The 24,685-nt window shown below is 40.9% G+C and overlaps 1 protein-coding gene across 3 annotated transcripts in view; it reads left to right on the top strand.

The window, feature by feature from the left end:
* Positions 1-24,685, top strand: part of lrfn5a (leucine rich repeat and fibronectin type III domain containing 5a) — a 120,165-nt gene that overhangs the window by 28,665 nt on the left and 66,815 nt on the right. For 2 of the 3 annotated variants that reach the window (XM_071471374.1, XM_071471375.1), the window contains one exon: positions 17,967-18,060. The exons of the other annotated variant lie outside the window; for it this stretch is intronic. The gene's annotated coding sequence lies outside the window, so the exon portion shown is untranslated. The remainder of the gene's footprint in view (positions 1-17,966; positions 18,061-24,685) is intronic. 3 annotated transcript variants of the gene reach the window in all.

Here is a 24,685-nt window from a genome sequence, read left to right as displayed (position 1 = left end):
GACTCCTCTCTCTCATCTCTTTTACTCTTGGATCTGCAGTAGTCAACATTACAACATATTTGTCTCAGATCCAAATGCATTACACACACAGACACACACACACACACAGACACACACAGACACACACACACACACACTGTATTATACACACACACATACACACACTGTATCATACACACACACACTGTATCATAAACATACATACACACACATCCTTGTCCTACTACATTCATGGGGACTTGTCATTGACATAAAACGTTCCCTCACCTGAACTTAAACCTGATTTTAAACCTAAAACTAAGCATCAACCTTAAAACAGCCATTTAAACTTGTTGGGTCCCCACCAAGCTGTCGGACACCACAATTATAGTGGGCTCCTGGTTTTCAGACCCCATCAATATATAAAAACAAGACTTCACACACACACACACACACACACACACACACACACACACACACATACATTATCCTGACTGTTTAAATGCTGTTTGTACAGCTCAGTTCAGTTCACAGTGGGCAAGCTGGGAGCAGCTTCACAGCCAATTCTCTAAATACCCCTACTGTGTGTGTGTGCATGTGTGTGCGGGCATGACTGTTTGCTAATGGGAATATGGCGGTGGTAACTTTGCCAGCAAGCTTCTTCATTAGGGTTATAATGATGTCAACAGAGAGACAGACAGTGGGACACCCGGAGAGAGGACAGACACGCAGACCGAGCGTAGGAGTGTTACTGTCATTGTGCTTTTTACAGTACAGATCTTTTACTCTGGTGGGAGCGAGAGAGCATCAGAAACACTGGAGAAAAGTGAGTGAGTGATGCCAATTAATGCCTGCGGAATGACTGGGACACACATATACATGAGTGCACAAACATGTAAAGACAAACACTCACAAGACAATTTGCTACCTACTAAATGTGCCCATGTCTGTTAATTTCATTATGATTTTGGGGGGAAATCTGATAGAAAACAACAAATTGCCACACTGCAATTCCCATGGTTATGTCTGCATAATTTTCCACTGAGTGATACACACACACACACACACACACACACATTTGATAGGTCTCAGTCTTGGCAGTGAGCCCTGCCTCTGTGTTCCTTGACAAACCAGAGGCATAATGGATCCCACATAACATCAGCACACACACGCACACACACACACACACACACACACACACACAGGGGAAAACACACAAGTGCAGAGGCATAATTGAGACGTTTCAACATGAGACAGAGGGAATCGGTGCACGATGGCACATATGCAAATTCAGACAAACAAACAAAAAAATTGCAAACACACACGCACACACATTCACACACAACACACCCAGGCACGCAATACAAAGCTGTATCAATCCAACCATTAGTCTGAAGAGATGTAAGCTTAAATTACAGAGGCTTTTAGTGATTATAATTATGGGAAAACAAACAGTGGATTGTGCTGATGTTCACTGTGTCTCATCATGTCCTAGAAAAATGCACATACTTTTACATTTACAAAATGTCCAGTGCTTTTCTGACATTTAACAAATGCATGAGTTGTATGTTTGTTTTGCAGATGACCCTCTCCATCCCAGAAAAATTGGAAAAAAAAACTACAGGGACATTTCACCAATTTCAAATGAGACAATGTAACTTTTGCTGAGCAACACTAACAGCAGCCTCTGCGGCCATGATGGTAAATCTGATTAATGTGACCGTAAACATCTGAAGCCACTGCAGCTGTGTTGCAAAAATGTAGCTGGGAGCTAGCTTTACACTGACTGAGTGATAATCACAGGAAAGCCCCCCCCCCCGTGGCAACAGGCATTTGGTAAGTTAGTCAACATGTGAATGTGTTTCACTAATGTTACAATTAACATCTTCACAGATCGAAAATTGCAGTCAGGTGGATCTTAGCCCTGTTCGTAACACGCTATGTAACAATTACTACATTGACAATAGTGTTAGAATTCAAATTCTGTCTTCCCCCTCTGTCACTAATAATAACTTTACTAATTAACCTCAATTCTATCAATAATTAGACACTTTCTGTCTCACCTCGTAGCGCTGAAAATTATTTCACACCAACTAATGCACTTTTTCCTAAGGTCTCTCCATTGCAGTTACTGTCGGGATATGACAACTAATATTATCATTCAAATAATGGCAATTCTAGGCAGCAAACACATGCAGCAGGGCATTTCATATGGTAGTGCAGCTGAAGCTGTGCATCCACCTGTCGGTCCCTCTTGGGGGGGAATGAATGACGAGGTCAGAGCCTAGACAATAAATATACAGTGAACACTACATGTTCCATAGTCACATAATAATCCCTTACTGGTGATTGACTGAGTGGTTCAGGAGATCAGGCTGTACAACACCTCTGCCAAAGGATGTGGCTCATGACCCGACTGTTAAAACAAACTGCACATGCTACTGGACAATTGAATTTCCCCTCGGGGATGAATCAAGTATTCCTATCTATTCCTGTCTATCTGTGTGACAAGAATGAACTGATTACAGTATTTGAGCATATTCTTTGTTTTTACACAATGGTCCCCTGTTTGCATCCAGTAAGAGGTTAATTTTATTCCTTTGGTGACCCAGATTTCACATTCACAACCTGGTCATCACATTTTCCTCCATTATATGATCATCAATAGGGGCCAGATCTCACACTGGATGCCAGTTGCCTCTGGTTGCCAAACTGGATTGCGTATCAGCTCAGTTCTAACATGCTTCTGCCAGCCTTTGCTTCTGCAGTTTGTTTGTCATTAATCCAGGGAAGGTGTTTGCTGAGTGCAGTGTTCTTCTCCAGCAAAGCTGTGCCTCATATTCATCCAGTTGCCATCTTTTCTCCTGGCAGATTTCTACCGTCAGTGACTGTGATTTTTTTTTTTTTTGCAAGCGATTTTCATTTTGGTAACTTGCAGAATAAGGAATTGTTTCTCATACCAACATTAGATCCATGAAGTTACAACATAAAAAAAATGTGACAAGGGTGAAATCTGTCACTTGCCTTTTCACCCTCTCGACCCTCTGAAAAGACCCTTGTGTGGCCCCATAGCCTTACTTTGAGTCCTACTGGAGGTCACCACTCCTCTCACCTCAGGATGGAATAAATGGAGAGGAATGAGAGCAGTAACACCGTGTGTATGTAAAGCTGACAGGTGTTAGAGTTACAGGGTCATTACCACCCTAATCACCCAGTAATGACACACTGGGAGAGATGGGAACAATACTGTACTCTCCCCCTTTTTTCTCTGCATCTCTCCCCAGCTCTCTTCACCTCTCTGTTTGACCTTGCAGCAATCATTCAGTTTGCTGCCGACTCCTCGCTGATTGCAAACTGCGTGTACGACTCGTCTTTGTGTGTAATAAGATGAGTCGAAAACACAGTTCGCCGGCTGTGATTTTGAGCCGCGTGTGTTTGAAAGTGTGTGTTCAAATCTGTGCGTGATGAGTCAAGAGGAAAGTGGTTGTGACATGTGGTATGCTTGGTGGGCAGCAGTGTGATAGTATGTTGCAGGGGAGCGCGCACACACACACACACACACACACACACACACACACACACACACACACACACACACACACACACACAAACGCAAAGGCACTGAACAACCTGACACTGTTGCATTAAGAGCTTTTGGCACTTCTTAGCACTTCCTCCATGAGACTTTGAAAAAAAAAAGACATCATACAACTTCAGACACACTCAGACCTGCTGTGGGGAATAGCAGTGGATTTGCAGTTAGAAAACATGTTTCAGATCAGCTTTAAAGGTTTCTGGTTTGAGCACCTGGACTGCATTCAGGCGCAGAATGACAGATGTCTTTCTTTGGAATAAAATGCCTCTCATGTTTGTTCAACGTTTAAACTCCATTCACTGCAGCACACAGCGACTAACCTTGCGAGGCAGCTGGATTTCTCACAAGTGAGAATCCATCCTGCCAGGCTCCAAGTTATTCGAAGACGCAGCCACGGGCGTGTCTTAGGTGTGAAGACAGCAAAAAGCTGCTGTTTTAGCAAGGTTAGCACAGGTGCTGCTTTAGCATCAGTTATGTGAGAACTGCAGAGTATTTCTACATTGAAACGAGAGCTGAGAGCCGCACTGAATACTTTCCCCCATGGAGAATATGGTTTTGCTGCAAGATTTACCAACTGGCTGGTCGTGAAAAAAGTGGGATGGTTGCAGAATCTGATGGGTTGAAGTTAGCCCGTCATACTCTGTGATAGACAGATGGTTCATCCAATCATCTGCCATGTATTATTTGAAAGCACCTGCCCTATTCCAACAGTGGCTTATTTCAGAGCTGTTGTAATAGATGGGATTCAGTTATGTAGGTGTACCTAATAAACTGCATGAGTGCATGTATCAATGCTCTGCCACGACACATGCCCACTACCGTAATGCACTTAAAAGATGGAAAACAATTTGAATGTATTTCCTCTGAAGTCAAGCTGAGGTTTTAAACAGTTACTCTGCTGCAGAGATCCTCTGTGTCCATGACAACGGTGGACAGTGGTAATGACTGGCTGTCACCTGTCTGAAGGTGAAGAGAACCCGATTGAAGATAAGAATGTAAGAGGAGCATGATTGTGGCAAGTTCGCAAAGTTTGCCAGCTGTTTTTTTTCTATTCTTAGGTGCAAGCCTGTCTCCTAAAAATGAACTGCAGCTTGTTTTTTGGAATGAATGAGTGAAGCGCTACATTTTTTAATGGCAGTGGAGTCACCATTAGGTGGTTGGTGTGAATGGTGGCTGTAAAAAACCATCATCAAAGTCACTGAACCTTGACTGCATTAAACCAGACCACAATCTTTCCCTTAACCAGCTGCTGTGAGTGACTAAACACAACCATAAAAAGGTTCTCTAATGCTGTCACTGATATTTTGTTGGCAAACAACAGTGATATTGACTTGAACCATATGTTTGTATTCGTGACACTTCAATGCGTCTGATGACGGTTTATGTTTGTGATCACCTTTTTGCTGACTGCCACAGCTGAGATCAGAGGAGTTCCAGTGAAACGTTTCAGCCAGTTAACAGTTAACAAGTGAAACAAGATGCTGCTTGTATTTGCTCACATTTCCATCTCCATTCCCTTTCTGCTTTATGCACACAGTTGCGCGTGTGCATAAAGCAAAAAGGCTGAGAAACACAACTGGAGGTTTAAGTCAACGGGTCAGACACACACTCACATAAATACTGGCTGTTCTGAACGCGTGTGTGTCAGGCAGAGGAATCAAGATTGTGGGGGTGTGTGCATAAATGTTTCTGTGTGTCTGCAGTGAGCGATTGTCTTCTTGCTTGAGTTAAAATTTAAAAAAAATAAATAATAAAATGAGGGTGAGAGTGGGGAACCCAGTGTGTTTGTGTTTGTTTGCTTGTGTGCACTCAGTTAGTCGACAGGGAGCTGCCCTCCAGGGCTGGAGCACAGAAACAGTGTTTCATGAGCCATTCTGGCACAAAGACAGTGGTTAGTTAATCTGCAGACTGATGAAGGTAGACCAGGCTCTTTGTTGTGGGATTCTAAGAAAACACGAGAATATTCATGAGATGCAGAGGGTGTGTGTTTGCACATCCTCGTTTTTGTGTGTCCATATGTGTGTGTTAAACATAATTGACTGTTAAATAATACAACATTATGCTCTTTTTTACACATCATAGTTTGAAATGAGCTTGAATTATGAGTTTGTTTTGGACCTACTGGGATTGAAGGAGCAATGGGACTCTGTGTGTGTGTGTGTGTGTGTGTGTGTGTGTGTGTGTGTGTGTGCGTGCATGCGTGTGTGTGTGTGTACAGCCATCACAGCCTAGATGCAATTAGTTATACACCATAATGCACATGAACTAAACTCTCAAAAAGAAATAGTTCACTTCATTTATCATTCCCAAGACAATTTACTATCGTGGGCACAGTGTGTGTGTGTGTGTGTACTTGTACTTGCTACATAGTAAGGACCAAAAAAAGTATTTTACTAACAGAGTGAGGACATTTTGGGAAAGTGAGGACATTTTGGCCGGTCCTCACTTTTTGAGACACCTTCAAATCACATTTTGAGGGTTAAGACTTGGCTTTAGAGTTATGGTTAGAATTAGGTTTAGGTTAATGTCAGGGTCAGGGTTAGGGTTAGGCACTCAGTTGTGATGGTTAAGGTTAGGGTAAGGGGCTAGGGAATGCATTATGTCAATGAGTGTCCTCACAAAGATGGAAGTACAAGTATGTATGCATGTGTGTGTGTGTGTGTGTGTGTGTGTGTGTGTGTGTGTGTGTGTGTGTGTGTGTGTGTGTGTGTGTGTGTGTATGTGAGTCTTTTTTTTTTGTCTCGGTGTGTGTGTAGGTGATTAATCAGAGCAGTATCTTTAGCTGCATACAAAACACACACACACACACACACACACACACACATGCACAATGTAATTCAAGGTTACGGTCCAGTTGTCTTGAAGGTGACATTGTTTTGGCAGAGTAGGGGAGCGTTTCCAGCTTTGGATCTTGGTGTGTTTGTGTGTATGTGTGTGTTTCTATGACTTTGTGTGTGCTTTCTGTGTCTTGTAGGCAGTATAACCCACACAGGGTATTAGAAGCTATAGAAAACTTTATTAATATGATATTCATGAGTAGTCTTTTTATTTAATACTGCAGGTTTAAATGAAACTGGAGAGAAGTCAGAGACGTAACTGAGCACTAAAAAAGTAAAATCTTGCTTACAAGAGCCATATTGGATATTAAGAACCAGACTAAGAATAAGAGAAGGATGACTTTTTATTGACAAGAATCCTAAAGTACTTAAGAGAGAAAAACAGGGACAAGGTGACCTATTTTAAAAAGAAAGCATTCTGTCACCAGTGTGTGATTTCTGCTTCTTACTGAAGACAAAGCAGAAGCTTTCATTGAAGCTACTTTCACACAGTAAAGAGGAGTAGGCACTAACACAACACCAGAATGGGATTTTAAAATCCTACAACATGCAGCTCTGAAGAATCTCACAGTGGCTTACACCTTTGACTGTGACTGCGGGACTGTTACTGTTCTGTATTTTACATTTTCATCTCTGGATGCCAGGTTTTACCGGAGGAGCCTTTGACTGACAGACTGAAAATGCAGAGTCACACATCAGACCTGGAAGAATTTAATCGCCTTCGGATATCAGGCCTGTTAATGAGCAACTTGTATCAGCCTTGTGTCTATGAAGGATTGCATGTGAACACTGTCAAAACCTTTTAAGGGCCAGTAAGGATGACTAACTGCTTTTTTTCATAGGGACAACCAAGAAACTGATAAAATCTTTAGACCCACGGTATAAAAATATGTTTTTATGCACAATTTCTGTCTGTTTAAATCTACTATAATCAATCTTTTCATATCATCAATGAATTAAATAAATAGCGCTGCCTCCTAATATTTGATGAAATGTTAGTTGATGAGAAGGGTCAGAGGTTGACTGAACTTTGATTGGTCGGTTGGTCACAGGAAAAAAAAAAATCAATCTCCACAGGAAGTGGAATCCCCAGAAAATTACCACCTGAATCTGGTCATCAACAGAGATTTATAGCATCTTTTCCATCATCGTTTTGGTTTTCGGCCCCGCAACTTTACTGTCTCCGTTCACTCTCACTGCTCTCACCAGTTTTGTGTTTCAGTGGCGGCTGCTTTTTCTTGAAAACCACGTTAGAGCACCTCCCCAGCACCAAAATACAATCAGACATAGTCAGTGATGAGCAAGTATAGTGAGGTGTTTTCTAAGGAGTTGGTGGAACATAAAACAGAGTGAGTATTGAACTTACATTACAGGTGGACAGCAGTAAGGTCCACCATATTGATTCCACACAAGGGATAATTCACAATAAGTCGTATGTTTCATAATTGTAACGGATGGTGCAGGGGCTAAGAACCACCAGAGGCACAGCTGTGAGTGGTCTGTCTGGACAATTAATCATGCAACATATAAATGTGGTGTGTTGTTATCACACTCCATGACCACCTGACAGCAAAAAGCCATATGTAATCAAATTAAAGATGTAGGCCATTCATTTGCCCATATAACAAATTTTAATCTTGTTTAAACATAATAAAATACTTCCTGAGCCTCAGAATTTATGGTTTGTATTGCTGGGCAATATCTAGCTAAAAAAGAAGTGCCCTGGATCAGAATCCATAATTTTAAGATATACCCAGGACATGTGGATACTAGATCTTCAGCCAGACTCACAGAAGATCTTACAATATGTCTCCAGATTTTACAGTGAATTTTTACTTTTTGTGTTTCTCTTTCATCCTCCCAGTCGGGTTTCTTCTCCCTGTGTTTGACCCAGTGCAGTGTGTGATGATCTGCACTGCCTGCTTCCTGTTTCTCTGTGTTTGTTTTTTATAGATCTCACCTCAGACTCATTTCTTCTTGCTGCATGTTAACATTCTTGGTGGCCCGGCCATGTCTCTGATTAACTACAGATTTCATAGATGTAGCTTCAATCATGAATTAGCTGCACTTACGACTGGAGTTTATTCACTGTTTAATGCCAGCGGGCCTGAAAGAAAGATACATTTTAAAATGCTACACAACAGAAATATGGTTAGAATAATAAGATAATTAGATGTAGCTATGGCTCCCATCAGTTGGGATGGAGGGACTTTAGGGATTAGGGAAGTGTTGTTTCACAGAGAGATGGAAAACAAGCCGACAGCAGTGAGAAATGGTGGAAGCAAATTTAATGTCAGCGAGACAAAGAGATACACAGATAGAGGGGAGAGCAGTAAAAGCTACATGTCGAATGCCTTTTAAACAGCGGCACAGTCACTGTCACCCTCACGAGCCCACAGTGTCTGCCTCGATGGCAGAGTGAGGCTGAGCGAGCAAGAGAGAGAGAGAGCGAGAGAGAGAGAGTGCAAGGTAGAGCAAGTGTAATGTCATCTCTGAAAGTGAAAGAGGTAAAGGCTACAACCTTTGTACAGCTCACAGTGCCTGACACACTGACTGTTAACAATGTAATTACATCACTGTCTGGCAGACAGCCCAGCTCTGCCTAACCCAATATGATACAAGCAGCGTGGTCAAAGTAAAGTCTAAAAAGAGAAAGACAGAAAAGACACAAGCTGCAGAATTCCCTGCACTGCCTAATCTAATACAGAACAAGGCTTTCTGCTGTGCTGTGGGGCCCTGCATCTGGTTTTATATGTTATTTTAACAGGTTCAGACTATTACCTGGTTCCTCAGCAAACTAAGCCAGATGTCAGATTATTTATAGTATAGAATGATATTATTATGGTATTACATTTCTATCCCCCTATCTCAATGGAATCTCCAATAATATAAAAACCAGTGTTAAATTCCAAAATACTAAATAGAGCACATCACCACTGGACCCTGTGGATGGTCACCCTTGAATTCACAAGGATTATTCAACGGCCATTATTAAACGCTTTAACTCTGGACGGGGAGATTGTGACCATATTTCCTGTAACTTGGCTGGTTTGGTGCTGGTTTACAACTGCGAGGTGGTAACTGTAGTTTTAAGGGTTTATTAGGAATGTAAACCGTGAAGTAAACACTTATGAGTAGGATATGTTTGCTATTTCCTGCTAATTCTCCCACTTGTGGTCAATTAGGTCACATAATGACTTGAATATCTTGGGAAATAAAGGTAAATCCAATATGTGATTATCATGTAATTGCTACATGTGGCCCCAGGGATGTGTTTTGTCACTTTAAGGCTTAAAAGGGGTAAATATTTTCCATGCTGGCTTTAATGGAAGGGTTGGTCGAGAAACTCGGTAGCAAAGCCAGAGGTAAAAATTGAGTGATGGGCTCCGGGTGACAACGTGTTTGTGGTAATTTGATTAAACACAAATGTAGGTCGTATGATGCTTCAGTGACCTGACGAATACAGTATGTGACCTTTTGAGCCCTGTGTTCTTCATGCAGTGGGCTAAGTAACAAAATGGAAAAAATCACTGCTTGCACATGAGGTGGGTAAATGATGTTTTAATTGATTATTGATTGATCATTTACAAAGCAAAATGAGTACAAGGCTAAGTAGTGTGTTGTGTTACATGCAACATGTTACATAACGTCATAGTAACCAGATGGTGGGTGTTTCCATCACAATCTTATGTAATACACATTTAGGTAGTGTGGGCCTACGTTATTATGCAATATTAGTAGATGGATTAAAGAGTAATCTCTGAGAGATTGTGTCATACTGAGGTTTATGAAAACGCATGATGGGGGCTTAAAGCTGGGTCACGGGCAAGATGAACAAATATCAGATCAAATGAATGGTATCAACTGTTGGTTATGCACACAGTCGGCATTTAAAGCAGCTTAGTGTTCGGAGCATTATCCATTCACGCAGGAGACAGTAGGTAGACAGCCTCAGAAGCTCGTATCAGCCATGTTTCATTGAGCTCAGTGGAGAGCAGAAGATGCAGCTGAAAAGCTCTGATGATAATAAGGGGACCTTACTGTTTAGAGTCACTCCACCATATACTGCATCATGTTCAGAAGGGACACGTATGTTGTTTCTAACACTGAGCATGTTCAAGTTTTTATGTGATGTAGCTGCACTGGTCTGTAACTTAAGCCTTCTGCATTTTTGGCTGCACATGAATTACACAAATTATTATATTATGTGAGCTGAGAGTATAAACTGCACATATACCACACACACATAGGCATGTGTGGATTGTTCTGTCAATGCGTGAATGTATGCATAATGTATAAATAGACATAGCGTATGCAGATATAGAGGAAGGGGAGAGAACTTGCACTGCCAGTTCAGTGGGTTTTGATCCACTGGGGCCAGATGTACTGAAAACATGTACAATATCCAGTGAACCCTGACAGGCTTTGGACACAAAGCCTTCACTAAACTAATGCATTGTGTTCTGTAATTGTTTCATTTGCACACTGGTACTGTGATGGATGAAATAAACACAGATCTTTGCAATCACTTGAGATGTAATGAATCCTTTACATCCATTTGTACATAACTCGTTCCTTTTAGTTCAAACTCTTTTGAAGAGATGTAATGACTCAGAATTAACTCATAGTCATAATGTTTGTTACTGTTTCCTCCCCCATAGCCTTCGAGTGAACAAAGCATAACTAAGCATATGAGTGACATATGGATGTTAATTTGTTCAGAGGCCACAACTCAGGCTGAACGGGCCACTGATTTCACACCACATAGGACTGAAAAACAAATGAGAAAAAATTCCACCTTAACCCAGAGCTTCCGTGAGCCGCTCCCAAAACTCTTAACCTCCGTCTGTAAACATAAACAAATCAATCCCCTGCTTATGCAAATGTTCACAAATCTCAATGCAGTTTTACTGAGATGATTATGACTAAATGAGCAAATTCTGGAGAGAGTTTCTCCATCAGAGTTTTTCAATATGTATGGGCCTGCTGGTTTATCAGGCCAGATTTGGAAATGCAAATATATGTGGAAAAGCAGTCTGAAGTACTTTAACTGCTAATGAGACTGGTGAGTGTTGATACACTTCTCAAATGCTTGGAATAGATTTTGGCCCTATAGTTGAGCATGTTTCAGCTCCGGGTGTAGAAATACATTTTCTAACTAATGCCCAATAACTTGCAGATCGACTGCTTGTGAATTACAGAGCTGAGTTAAGATGGAAAGAATGAGTCAGTAATGTTCATCTGTTGGTTTACATCAGCAATCAAAAGCCCATTATATATAGAAATCATTTCCACTGGACTGTGGTTGGTGTGTGTGTGTGTGTGTGTGTGTGTGTGTTGCCAGTGGTGGAAGAACTAAAAGTAGCAATTCCACAGTGAATTAAAAAGTACAATATTTCATTAATGTAAAGTACCTCAGAACTGTATTTAAGTACAGTACTATAGTAAATGTACTTAGTTACTTTCCATCAGTGTATGCTTCTTGTTTCTTGATTTTTTTTTGTTCCTCTTTATCTGGAGTAATATTTCCAAGTGAGTAAATCATTTTTCAAAGACCAATGAGCAACATGTAATGTTTTTAGATTCTACACCAGGGGTGGGCAATTATTTTTTCCAAAGGGCCACATGAGAAACCTGAGCTGTGTTAGAGGGCCGGACCAACAATAACCTGAACTATGTTCAATATTAATTTTCTCCAACTTGATTATGCTACTGGTAATCAAAAGACTAAGGATATTCTATTACAATAAAGATATAAAATTGTGGAGTAAGTCAAAAATACAAGTCATAAACAGGAAAACAATAATTACATCATTATTTCATTTTATTTTTAACACATAACTCAGAAATACTGAATAGTTGTTTTGCAAATGTAAGCAATTAATTAACTTTCTAGCGATTTTGTGGGATATGACATAACTTGCCTTGGCAGCTGCATCCCTGGATGCGTGAAGTTTCATAAAAAACCCTTGCTGGTTTTGCAGTTTAGCAAAGCATCCACCTCCTTGACCTGCTCTTCATCAGACAAGTTCTTGTATTTTTTCTGCATGTTTGGTCGCGTAGTGCCGATTTAAATTGTAGTCCTTGAACACAGTGACCTGTGCAGCACAAACTAAGCACACGGCTTTTCCTTTGACCTCTGTAAATAAATATTTTGCAGTCCATGCCTTGTTAAAAATGCGGCATTCGGTATCAATCTTACTTTTTTTCACATGAGCTGACAATCTGACGGTCTGTCGGTGAGCATTCACCTGCACATGCGTCCGTACATAAATAAAAGTCACACTTTCAAAATAAAAGCAGCGCAGCGTGCATGGTGTGAACTAGTTTTCATTTACATTTCTTGTTTGTGAAAGGGTCAAGGGGCCGGATGTGGCCTGCGGCCTGTAAAATGCCCAGGTCTGTTCTACAGTATAAGAGTGGACAGTCAAAGCACCACCACCAAGTGAAATTACTGCATTATAGATTAATCAGATTTATTTTTTTTGCAACATGAGCGATGGCTGAGCTGTTACTTTACTTCACGTTTTATGTTTTTCCTTGGCATACCTAATAGTAATAATAATGATAATAATACAATTATTAATAATAATAATGGTACATAATAGATGATGTTGGATCACTATTTTATGGGCCTTTTGAGGTGTTTGTGGTAACGCTTAAATAAAAATAGTGATAATTATAAAGGAAATTCTAAGACTGATTTGGACAGATGTGGAATGAGTCGCGTTGCTACCACCTGTGTCCTCTCTGTGCCGTATCAACGTGATGTGTTTTACAAGTAAACTCACTTTGCAGAGGCCTCAGTTATTTATTTATTTATTTAACATACATTCCTCTAGTACTCATTCACCTTGGTTAAACAACTGCTACACAATGCGATGCAAAATGAGGCACTATTAGACAACAGACATGATCGACACACACAACTTTAATTCAAAGTCAAAGGTCACTTGTTTTACACCGTCCCCCGTCCTGCGTTTATCTTGAGTTATCTTCAGTACTGTAACTGTTCTCCTGATACGATCACCCCATCAGTGTGATTACTCTGTGGGTGCTCAGGATTTTCTGAGTGTTGGAGCTCCTCACTCTGAAGTTCTCTCTCCGTCACTTCTCTTTGTAGACTTTACAGTCTGTGTTGCCTTCATGCCCACTTTCATCCAATATTAGCGTTTTACCTGAGCTTCTTTCCCTTTTCTCCCATCTGAGTTTTGGTACAGGGACACATGAGAATTCATCCCGTTCTGGCGGGATTTCAGCAGTGGCCTAGCGACGGGACTGTTATCATAGTTAGTGTCTCGCGTACCAAGCTGTAGAGAATGAGTGGACTCTGTCGAAGACAGAAAAAGAGAAAGGAGTCTGCATGTGGCCATTCTTATCTATTCCAGTCCATGCAGGACCTGGCGTCAGAGTAAACTCTGACGCCAGGTCCACAACACTGGCTGCTCCATGTTTGTATGTGTGTGTTTACCGATTCTGCATCTCACTATAACACCTCATCCTTCTACAACTTCTTTTACTCTTTGGTCAAAGATGCAAGCTTGGCTGAAATACAGACTTCTGTCCCAGATACACACACACACACACACACACACACACACACACACCAAAACACACTGCTGCAGAATATATTTTGGCCTATTTCTAAAAATAATGGGATATGCAGTGTGTGTCTGTGTACTTGTCTGATGTCCTTTGAAGTTCACTGACATTTTGTAGAGATATGTAACACTCAGTAACTCATTCATTCACTGTGTGTGTCTGCCGGCCAGTTTTATACGGCTGCAGATCAAAGGCATTCGTGTGTCTGTGGTGGACCGTCTTCTCTCTCTTTCTTCTCCAACTCTTTGCTGTGTTTTGGGGGTTTTTTTCAGAAATAGTTTTGGCTGAAATCCAGTGCTGCCTCAGTATTTTCTGTCACCAGATCAGATCCTCAACAACTGAAATCGGGTAAACAGCATTCTCATGGGAGATGGACAGGGAAATCATGATCACTGCTGGTGAACACAGTGGAGTGTCACATAAATACATTTCCCCTAGTAATTTGGTGAAGACTAAAATCTGAGCTAAATATTGTTGAGTGGTCAGAAAACACAACTTCAAACTTTATTTCATCATGGCGCAAGTGCATTCAGGGCATGTTCATACCCACTTCTGCTATTTTTACGGCTGAAAAAATGGTCAGTGTGCCAGGTGCAAGGTTTCAAAGGGTCGCACTTAGTCTCTTACTCAATCACGGGAGTGTTTTGGGCGTAACATGCAATAAACCAATCAGAGTGCCATCTTTTATTCCCTTTAAAAGCCGGACATGCTGGCACCTTGGCAGTCTGCTGTTATAATGGTGCCATTTTTCTCACAGAATGAGTCTATTTGATTACATCTTGTGACTGACCATTGAGTCCAGTCCTGACACACACAGCAGCAGCAGCTCTGTGCACTCTGAGGGGAAAGGAAGGGCTGAGTGAATCAATGCACTGCGTACAGCTCTACAAAGAAGTAAGAGCACAAATCTCAGTGTTACACATACTTTATGTTATATTATGAGAAGTGTAAATCAGAATCAGAATCAGAATCAGTTTTATTGCCAAGTATGTTTTCACATACAAGGAATTTTTTCTGGTGATTGGTGCAATTGATCAGCAACAGTGGGGCTCTCTAGCCTTGTTGATAAGGCTAATAGCAGATGGGAAGAAGCTATTTTTGTGGCGAGAGGTTTTGGTCCTGAAGGACCGCAGCCTCCTGCCAGAGGGGAGTGTCACAAAGAGTTTTTAAATACATTTTGGGTTTAATATGAAGCTGTGGAACACAATCCAATTTTAAAAGTCCTCCTTTTTCTTCCTCCTACCGGACCTCCACATTCAAAAAAATATCAAAGACTAATTTCTGTGGCTCTTGCAAGACACTAGTGGCTCTGTTTATATAAACATACATAATATTACTATATATATAATATTACATGTGTTACTAAAGCAATACACGTTGCACTGTGATGCTGAGGTTTAATTTGCCACAATGTGTCATTAACACAAATATCAGTTCAGCCTATTTAGACCGAACCGACAAAAACTGGACCCAGCTCTGTTTCCACACCCATGATTCAGAACTGCAAACAAAAACCTGTGTCACAGGTGTTCAGCTCTACTTTCACGAATTCAAAATGAATCCACACCTTTCAGCCAATCAGTATCAAGAATTCTCAGTGGCCATAGTGTAAGTGCAGTTGATCAAAAATTGAAAAATTCTAGTGTGGACTGCACTGTCCACCCCTCTCAGAGTACAGAAGAAACAAACCATTCAGGACAAACAATAAAAAAAAAAATGCCATAAAGTACAATTAATACATATCACATCTACCTCACCTTTATGCAGGCATTCTGCTTTTACTGTCAACCAGAAAATATGCCTTGTATAGAACATAAAATCTCCCTTTCTGCATGCAAACATCTGTAAACTGCCTGAAAAATGTTGTACATATGTTTCAGACTGTCAGTCAGCTCCTTCTTTTTTTTTTTTTTTCTTGGAACAAACCATCTGCTTGGCCGGCCTGTGAAAATGTATTCAGCCTGATGTATCACCAAAATGCAGCTCAATGGATTTAACAGTCTGGAACAAATAAGAGTATTATTCTGAGTGGATTACACTTACGCATGCCTGGACCACCTGTTTCATGAAATCAGAATGGCATAAATCCCAAATGAAATAAATAAGTTCAAATGAAATAAATAAATAAAAGTTTATTTCACCAAGGGAGATTAAGCCCGTGTTGACTTAACGATTGAACTGACGGAAAATGCTAAACAGCTGTCTGCCGTGCTGGCAGGTCGGCTGTTTGGAATCGCTGTTTCAAAGAAGCGACTCCTGCTGTCAGGATCACCTCTTCACAGGCTGGAGTGCTGGTTAATTCCCACACTACCTGGTAAAAGGACTGTGGTTGTGACCAGGCTAAAATTGCTGGCTGAAATTGCTGCTCTGATTCATCCTTGCTTCAAATGAGTCTGCAGCAGTGTGAAGAGCAGCAGTAAGTGACTTTCTGAAAGAGATACAAGAGAGGCAGTTCTGTATCCTGCTAGATTAAAGTCATTTCAAATGTGCTAGTTTTACTGGGCAAAGATCTGTCAGTATAATCACAGATGTAGTTTTTTTTTTTTGGTTTGTTCCTTAAGGTTATTATAGCTTTTAAAATCTATTTTATTGTATCTCATTGTCCGTGTCAGGGCTTTTGTCCTTTTTTTGGCTTGTCAGTCATCTGTGAACCCTCCTGAATTGCAGGAACCTGTACAAATAAAGACTCAATGTGCCATGTCGGACACACACTTTGCCATAGAAACAATGCTATCAGACTGACAGATGAACCGACATGATACGAGAGATGAGTATGAGTGTGTTCAGAAAGTGAGGTGTGAGAGATGTGAGTCATTGCCTCCTTGTTGCTGATTCAGACTTGCAGCTGAGAGCTGTGGTTTTGCTCTTCTGTCTGCTCATGGAAATCCACAGCAACTAAGAAATCAACACATGTGCAAATACTCGCAGAGCACAGACACTCGGACGTGGTGTGGAAAGGCAGGTCAGCTCATTAAAGCGGAGACCTTGGGATTCAGGGCGTCTTGTAATTCTGCTGAGTGGGACGTTATTGTTCTGTGAATATGTATAAGAGAATCAAAACGAGACGTCTCAGCACTTGGCTAGGAAATTGTTGAGTCATCGGTATTGATCAACGTCCTCTCACAGATCATTGTGTTCATTCTGTGCTGTGTAGCTTCTTTAAAACGTAATGTGCATCTCTGTCAGCCAGAAGATTGTCAGAACACGTCAGTGTTGATTTATCTGTGGCAGCTCACCACAATATGAGATTTGACCCCCGCATACTGATTTTTTTTTTCATCAGTATTTCAAATGGCTGAAATCTGATTTCAATGTAGAGCTGTGTGCAGTGCATCTCTCTCTCTCTCTCTCTCTCTATCTCACACATTCAAACACATTGACACACCACATTGACAATGGACAGTGTCTGTGAACAGTCCCTCCTTTCACTGAACTCTGAATCAAAACAGGACCACGCGGGTGGAAGGATTGTTGTTGGTTTTTCCCCTCAGAGAAGACGGCTGGCAGTATCGACATTCTCTAACTCTGACACTGAATGCTTGCTCCCTCAATCCAGAATATTTTCAAAGACTCATCCTAAGAAAGAGCAAAGACAGTCTGGATCAGAAGTATTATAGAGTGCACAGACATTAGGGCCAAACCATATATAATTCTTTTGGCAGATATTGTGATTCCTATATGAGTCACAATTTCATTTGATTTGATTTTTGTTGGGGCTTGTACCAACCAAGTAAATCCCTTTCTGTGTTGTGTGAATATGCTTTATAGACATCCCTGTAGTACCACAATTCTTCATCAAAAATTTGAATACTGCAATGGTCATGTTGCGATTTTGATAACATTTCAATTAATTGTTCAGCCCTACCTCAAACTTAACAAAACACACATGGGAAGGCTGAACAGTCCCACCAGTGTGATAGCTATCCAGTTAATTTTATTTCATATATTTCCAGGCTTGGAGCAGTGCTCCTGTGGCAGCTGAAGCAGCAGGAGAGGGTCAGCTACTGAGGAGAGAGATGTAGAGAGGAGGAGGAGGACAGCAGCCAGGTGAGACTGACAGCAAACGCACAGAGCTGGATATAGGGTTATTTATTTGTCACAAATGATATTTGCTGTAGCACACACTATATATGGTATTATTTAATAAATAATTCAGGAGACCTCCATCTCCAAGCCTTTCCACTGTTGAGTCTGTATATAATATGCAGTATATATGCAGTAATGACCTGGAAGATGATATGGATATGGAGAAGGTGTTTGATAGTGAGTTGCTAGTTACTTAGCAACAGCTGTGGGTTCTGTTAAAATTGTGCTACCACCAAATCCTCTGAACTCTGCTCTGATCCACAGTCAGCACAGTCCTTGAACGTGTCTGCAACGACTAGCGACGCAGTGAAACTCACAGCTTCATGTGCACAACAGTGACTGTGTTACTGAGAGAATATGAAACTTGACAACGCTTTGATATGTCAGGCTATACTTGACCATGTGTATATTTTGTGATTGCCTAAAAAGGTCGGTTTACATTTTCTCTTTTGTTCAAAAAGCAAAAAGCAGTCCTTCTTGATGAAATGTGAAAAAAGACGAAAGCTGCCTTTGTCTTTGTTTTGGGTGAAAAACATAGCCGTCTACTGCAAAAGGCATCAATCTCAGTTTTCTGATTCAACAGTGAATCTAAATGAGAAAAGTAAGCTGCATGAGCCATTCAGCCTGGACTTTGTACAGTGGCCCCTTGTGTCACAAATCCTCCTCAGAGCGCAGACAAACATGCACGCTTCCAATTCAAATGAAATGAAAACATCAAAAATGTGTTTCAGACAGTTTTCAAATCAAATAGTCCCGGCTTTCAACCAAACGGAGCAGCAGCCTTTTGCTGTGATCAGTGGGTCTTCAAGGGAAACCAGCGAGGTGGCCTTTTGCAGTGTGTCTTTTTCGCTGCCATTTTCTGCCTCTGTTCGTGTGAAAAGAGCTTAAGTGGAGCTAAGTCACAAGGACTGGGATTTTAAAAGGAAGCTCTTCTTGCACTCGTTGCAACTTTGCTGTGTGCTGAATGTGCAGCTCTGTGGGAGTGATGCTTGAAGTTTTGAAGAATTGGGCGCCTTTTTTCTTCGCCCTCCATTCTTATGTTCTCACCCTGTGTGTTTGCTGTTTTTACGGAGCCATTTGTGGAAGGGGAAATGAAAAAGCCTCCTTTATCATTCAGTTAGAATGCAGGGCCTGCCAGTTAAGTACCTGCTTAGGGAAACCAAAGCAGGTATGGCTGCATGGACAACCTTACTAACCATTGTGTTTGTCATCTCCCATATAACATAGGATTATGTGCTTAAAGGGGGCACTGGAGGATCTGAGATTATTTGCCTGATAGCGGACTGGAGTAAGCCTCTGATCACTATTCATGATCACCTATGTGTACACTGCTGTACACAACCAGAACACAGTGAATAACCTACATTTCTTTACCTCTGCCTTTCATTTACATCTCTCTCCCTTTATCTTTCCCCTCACCCTCATTCATCCTCTTTGTTGCACTAAATGACAAGCATGATGCACTTGCTGACTGATTAGATATCCACCCAGACATCCATAACAACTGGCTAAATGCCATAAGTCTCTAAGTGCAAATGCAATTTTCTATTATGAAACAGTAACATCCTTGTCAAATATATTGAAAATAACTGGGTTTGTTAAGGTTGAATGTGTAAATAAAGTTCACAAGGGAGCCTGAATGCTTCTCCGTTGGCTTTTTTCTACAGCGGTTTTAAATCTCGACACATGAAATACAAAGAGGGGTTTGATTTTGCTTCCACTGAGACAGTTTGGGTTTCCACAATGTCAAGGCCGCTTCAGGGGGTGGGTCGAGCCAGGTGTATTGAGGGATGATGGCAGGGGGGAGAGAGAGAGAGAGAGAGAGAGAGAGAGAGAGAGAGAGAGACAGAGAGAGAGAGAGAGAGAGAGAGAGAGAGTTGGGTGGGCAGAGATGGATGGACACACAGATAGGTGAGGAGAGAGACAGAGAGGGGAGGGGAGGGGAGGGGTGGGGAGCAGTCACAGAGATGGAGGAATTAGGTGGAAAAGAATGACAGATGCAGAGATGAAAGATGGTCCAGCTGGAGCCCCCACCCCCCCAGACACACAACACACACTGTCACGCACACATCTGTCATCTGGTGTTTACATTTTACACTGCGCTACAGCTTGTGATATAAAGTAAAAGCATGGTGTGAGGCTGTGGATAATGGAAAGTGACTCTCAGATTGCTGCCTCGTGTTCTGGTTCATTTAATAATTTCTCTCTTTTTTGGAAGAGACAGGTGTTAAAATGAGGAAAAATCCAACCTGTTTGTCTAACATTAAAAAACTTAACACGTCTTGTAAGACAAGGTTGCCTTTTCACCTTGAGAGCTTATTTTTAATAGCTGGACTCTAAAGCTTTTAAGACAGACCTCACTGAAAACTTAGCAGATACTCACCAGATACATGTGAAGAGGAAAATCTAGTTTTTGCTTAGGTGGTGTGTAGTTATCAGTGCTGAAATAATTTGTCAATTTATTGGTTCCTTGATAGATAATTATTTTGATAATAAATGTATTATTTCAGTTATTTATCAAGTGAAAATGAAATTCTTACAGTTTGATGCCTGGGAACAGCCAGAGCCGGAGGCAATATGTCTTTGGGTTGTCCGTCTGCTTCTTATGAACATGACATCTCAGTCATGCCTGGGTGGAACTACAAATTTGGCCCAATCCTTCACTCGGACATAATGAGGAACTGAGTAGATTTTGTGGGGCAAGGGTCAAAGTCAAAGTGATTTCATTTTCTTGTGAATGCGATATATCAGGAATACCTGGAGGGAATTTCATCACGTCTTGCACAAGCATTCACTTGGACTCAAAGATGAATTCATTACATTTTGGAGGTCAAAGGTCACTATAATCTCACAAAAACACAAAAATTTGGCCATCACTTATGAATCCATACATGAGTTATAATACTTTAACTCAAATTGTTAGGTTCCCTATCAGGTTAGGACCCCGGAGCAGAGACGCACAGAGACAAGAGAGTGGGAACTGAAGACTTCTTTAATGGCACGAACCAAAGACAGTCCAACAAAGCAGGCAAAGGAAGCAAGAGGCTGGCTGGCAGGAGAATGGCAGAGACACAGAGCGACGGAGAACCTGGAGACTGGGTAGCCGGGGAACAGCATGCAGGGAGAGAGCATGGAATAATCTGGCAGAGAGTGGGTGATGAACCGGGGGTTTTAAACTGGCTTAATGAATGATGGGCTGCAGGTGGGTCAGGCTGCCAGTGCTGCACCACGCCCCTGCCACACACAAGCTCTGCAGGGAAAACAAAAGGGAGGGGGAACAGAAAGAACAAAAAGTGCAACAACCAAAACATACAACTCAAAACCGTAACACAAATGTCTGTAAGGATAAAATGAAGTGATGACATTTTACTGTATATCCAGAAGGTCAAAGGTCAACTTCATTGTTATGTCAAAATGTTCTGCAAAAACACTCCAAAGCCGTTATTCAGTGCTGTAACACAGGAAGAGGAGGCTGTGACCATATTTCCAGTTTAGTTTCACACAGTTACAGTACAACCACAGTCTGACTTGCTGGCCACTTCAGTTGGGGTTAAGGGCCTTGCTCGAGGGATGAGTGGATGAGGGTGAGGCACAGATGTTAGTGCAAGAAATTCATGGTCTCCAGATGATGACTGGAGGATGATGAATTTGATGATGCCCTCACTTTTCCTCCAGCACCACCATGAGGTTCACTTTTGTGGTTTGAGTGAAATGTCTCAAAACCTGTTGCATAGATTATCATGTAATATGGTGCAGACATCAAGGGTCTTTGTAAACTGTGGTGAGCAATTGTTTTTCATCCAACACCATCATCAGGTCAAAGTTTCAATTTTTCAATTTTCTTGATTTATGTATCTATTTATTTGTCCATTTGGTTTTCTCAACAATGACCATTACAGCCACACAGAGCGGCTAAATGGCCGTAGACCCTTAGTCTTGTTTATTAAAGGTCAGACAAAACAAGGCTTTGAGATCTTGCAACACATCTTGAGCATTTCTGATAATTTTTTGACATTTTATAGGCATCATGATAAATAAATAGACAAAATAATGTTTTCAATATAATTGAACTAACTGATAGTTACGGATGTATGTTACTCTAAGCCAGTGTACTTTTATGCTTTGAGACAAAATTTGATTGATGCAATGACGGCACCAGGCCACAGCTGGGGAATGTGTTGAAATGAAGAAGTCATTATGGTGTGAACAGCATTTTAAGGAAATAATGAAGCCTTGCCAATGTTTTGGGTTTGTTTTATAAATGATATGAGTCAAATTAAAGAATACCAGACGCCTGAGAAGCACAGCTGCTGCCAAATCCAAGTCAGTCCACAACTGCTCGTATCTCCTTTTCTATACCCACACACTCATAGTCCAACAATTTGTGTATAAACATTTAACCAGTTACTGGGTAACCGAGCTGCATTTAAACAAGGTCTGAACTATATATTGTTATCATATCTTTATCTAGATATCAACATGCACAATATTAATATTGCAAAAGGAAACAACATACACAATATCAAATTTGTCACACTCACCTCTCGCCCTCCAGCACAGCCGCCCTACATACAGGTGAAGCCAGCTCCTTGAGTTGTGCTGAGGAGTAACAGAGTACATGTGTGTTCGCTGATGAAGTGAGCGCTGTGTCCTTTGTGAAGTTATCCTTCACATTTTTGTGAGTGATCGCACTGTGCGCCATACAAACTAACAACGTTAAGACAAGACTTATAATGAATGGATCTCATCCTCCCACAGCCATCTGTCAGTGTAACAGTGTTTGGCAGCTTACCAACATTTTGTTTGGTTGGACGTCTGTAGACCACTAGTCATCTGACTGAGTTACTGTAGCGAGTCGATTCCTCTCTTACTCTCATTCCTCTTGCACTATTATTTTCTCAGACATTAACATTTTTCAGACTTCAGTCTTTTTGAGCTCATCATTGGTGACAGATATAATTCTTGGCTGTTTGACAGGCTACAAACAACCCACAATGCAACACTGTAAAAGACACTGGTACTCTTCATTCAAAAAGAAAATCTGTTGTAATAAATGAACATGCAATTGTCTGGTGCTCAAATGTAAGACAACCCACACTTTTTAGACCTAAGTTTCATAAAAGAAAATCTGTCTTATATTGCACCTCTGCATAATAGTCTGTTTGAGTGAGTAGAATGGTGTGAGTGCCAAATTCAAAATGTTGCATAAAATGTAAGACGATGTTTAAGTAATCCAAAGTATTTAGAATACACTATTCACATTAACACATCTAACACAGTGACTTTGGAAATGATTCAAGTTGTTTCTGTTTTTTTAATGCAGCCTTAGGCAGTAATTGATCTGTTCATATCAATAAATATTTTGTGACATTTTATGTCCATTTGGTATTATTATACTGTTTTTGAAGGAGACTTAATTTTGTAATGAACCCATAGTCATATCAAGTGTTAACCGAGCCGACCCGGCTTAGCTTCTGACCGGACGTGTTCAGGGTGGAACGGCCACAACCATATCATATATCATATCACTATGGAGATATTCGGCGTAAAAATTGAGGTATGAAATTTTGTCCATGTTAGGGCTGCATGATGTGCAATAAAAATCATATTGTGATTATTTTGGCAGATATTGCGATTGTGATATGTGTCATGATTTCAGTTGGAGTTTTCACATTTCATTTTCACTGAAAAAAAAAAAAAAAAATGATGAGGATGCAATTTTTGTTTTGTTGTTCCAAACAAGCATGTTCCCTTACATCCCTTGTGACAACACTTATGATGCTAACAATGCACAGCAATGTTGTTACATATTCCATCTTTATCAAAAAAAATTGCAGCTCTGGATATTGCACTTGGCCATATTACGATTTCGATTATATTTCGATTAATTGTGCAGCTGGAGTCCATTTCGTGCAGCCCTATTTTGAACATAGCCACAGCTGTTGTTTGTTGTGTTGTCTGCATTAACAGCATTGTTTTTGATGTGTGTGATGAGTGTGAATGTGTTGCTGTTGTTCAGTGGGCACGTAGTTAATTTGCTTTGAATCCAGTTTCACAGCTGGTGAAAGTTGTAGCTTTGCAACAGTGAGCCAAGTTAAACTTATAGAGTATGCATTTGCTAAAATACCAATTCAGGTACACACACGCACACACTCACACAAGCTGAGTTGTGTAACCACCAGTGATTGACCACACCTCAGTTATATAAGTGCTCTCTGAAGTCCTCCACCAGCTCTGTGCTGAGTGACTGGATGAGTTAATATGTGTAAATAAATGCGTGGGAGCGTCCATACTGTGCTCTATTACTACTGAGTGGGTTTGACTTGAAGATACTGCTGCACTTATTAGACTTACTCATCTTCAGGTTCACTGTATACACCTTATCCATTCCAGCTTTTTTCTGTGGCTGTGCAAAAATAACATGGTGCTGAGTCAGCTTGATCTTTACTGCCACTGAGAGGACATGGAGGTTTGCATCCACAAATGATAAAAGGTGTAAAATCAAACACAAAAGAAATGAAATTAGGAAAGAATATGCAAACAAAACAATTAGCATCTTTATGGTGATGATAAAAGGATAGCCTCC

The sequence above is a fragment of the Trachinotus anak genome, unplaced genomic scaffold (genome assembly GCF_046630095.1).
Source record: "Trachinotus anak isolate AG129_WGS33_773 ecotype Australia unplaced genomic scaffold, CSIRO_AGI_Tana_v1 ptg000033l, whole genome shotgun sequence".
In the NCBI taxonomy this organism is placed as follows: Eukaryota; Metazoa; Chordata; class Actinopteri; order Carangiformes; family Carangidae; genus Trachinotus; species Trachinotus anak.
This window is presented reverse-complemented; position numbering and strand designations above follow the sequence as displayed.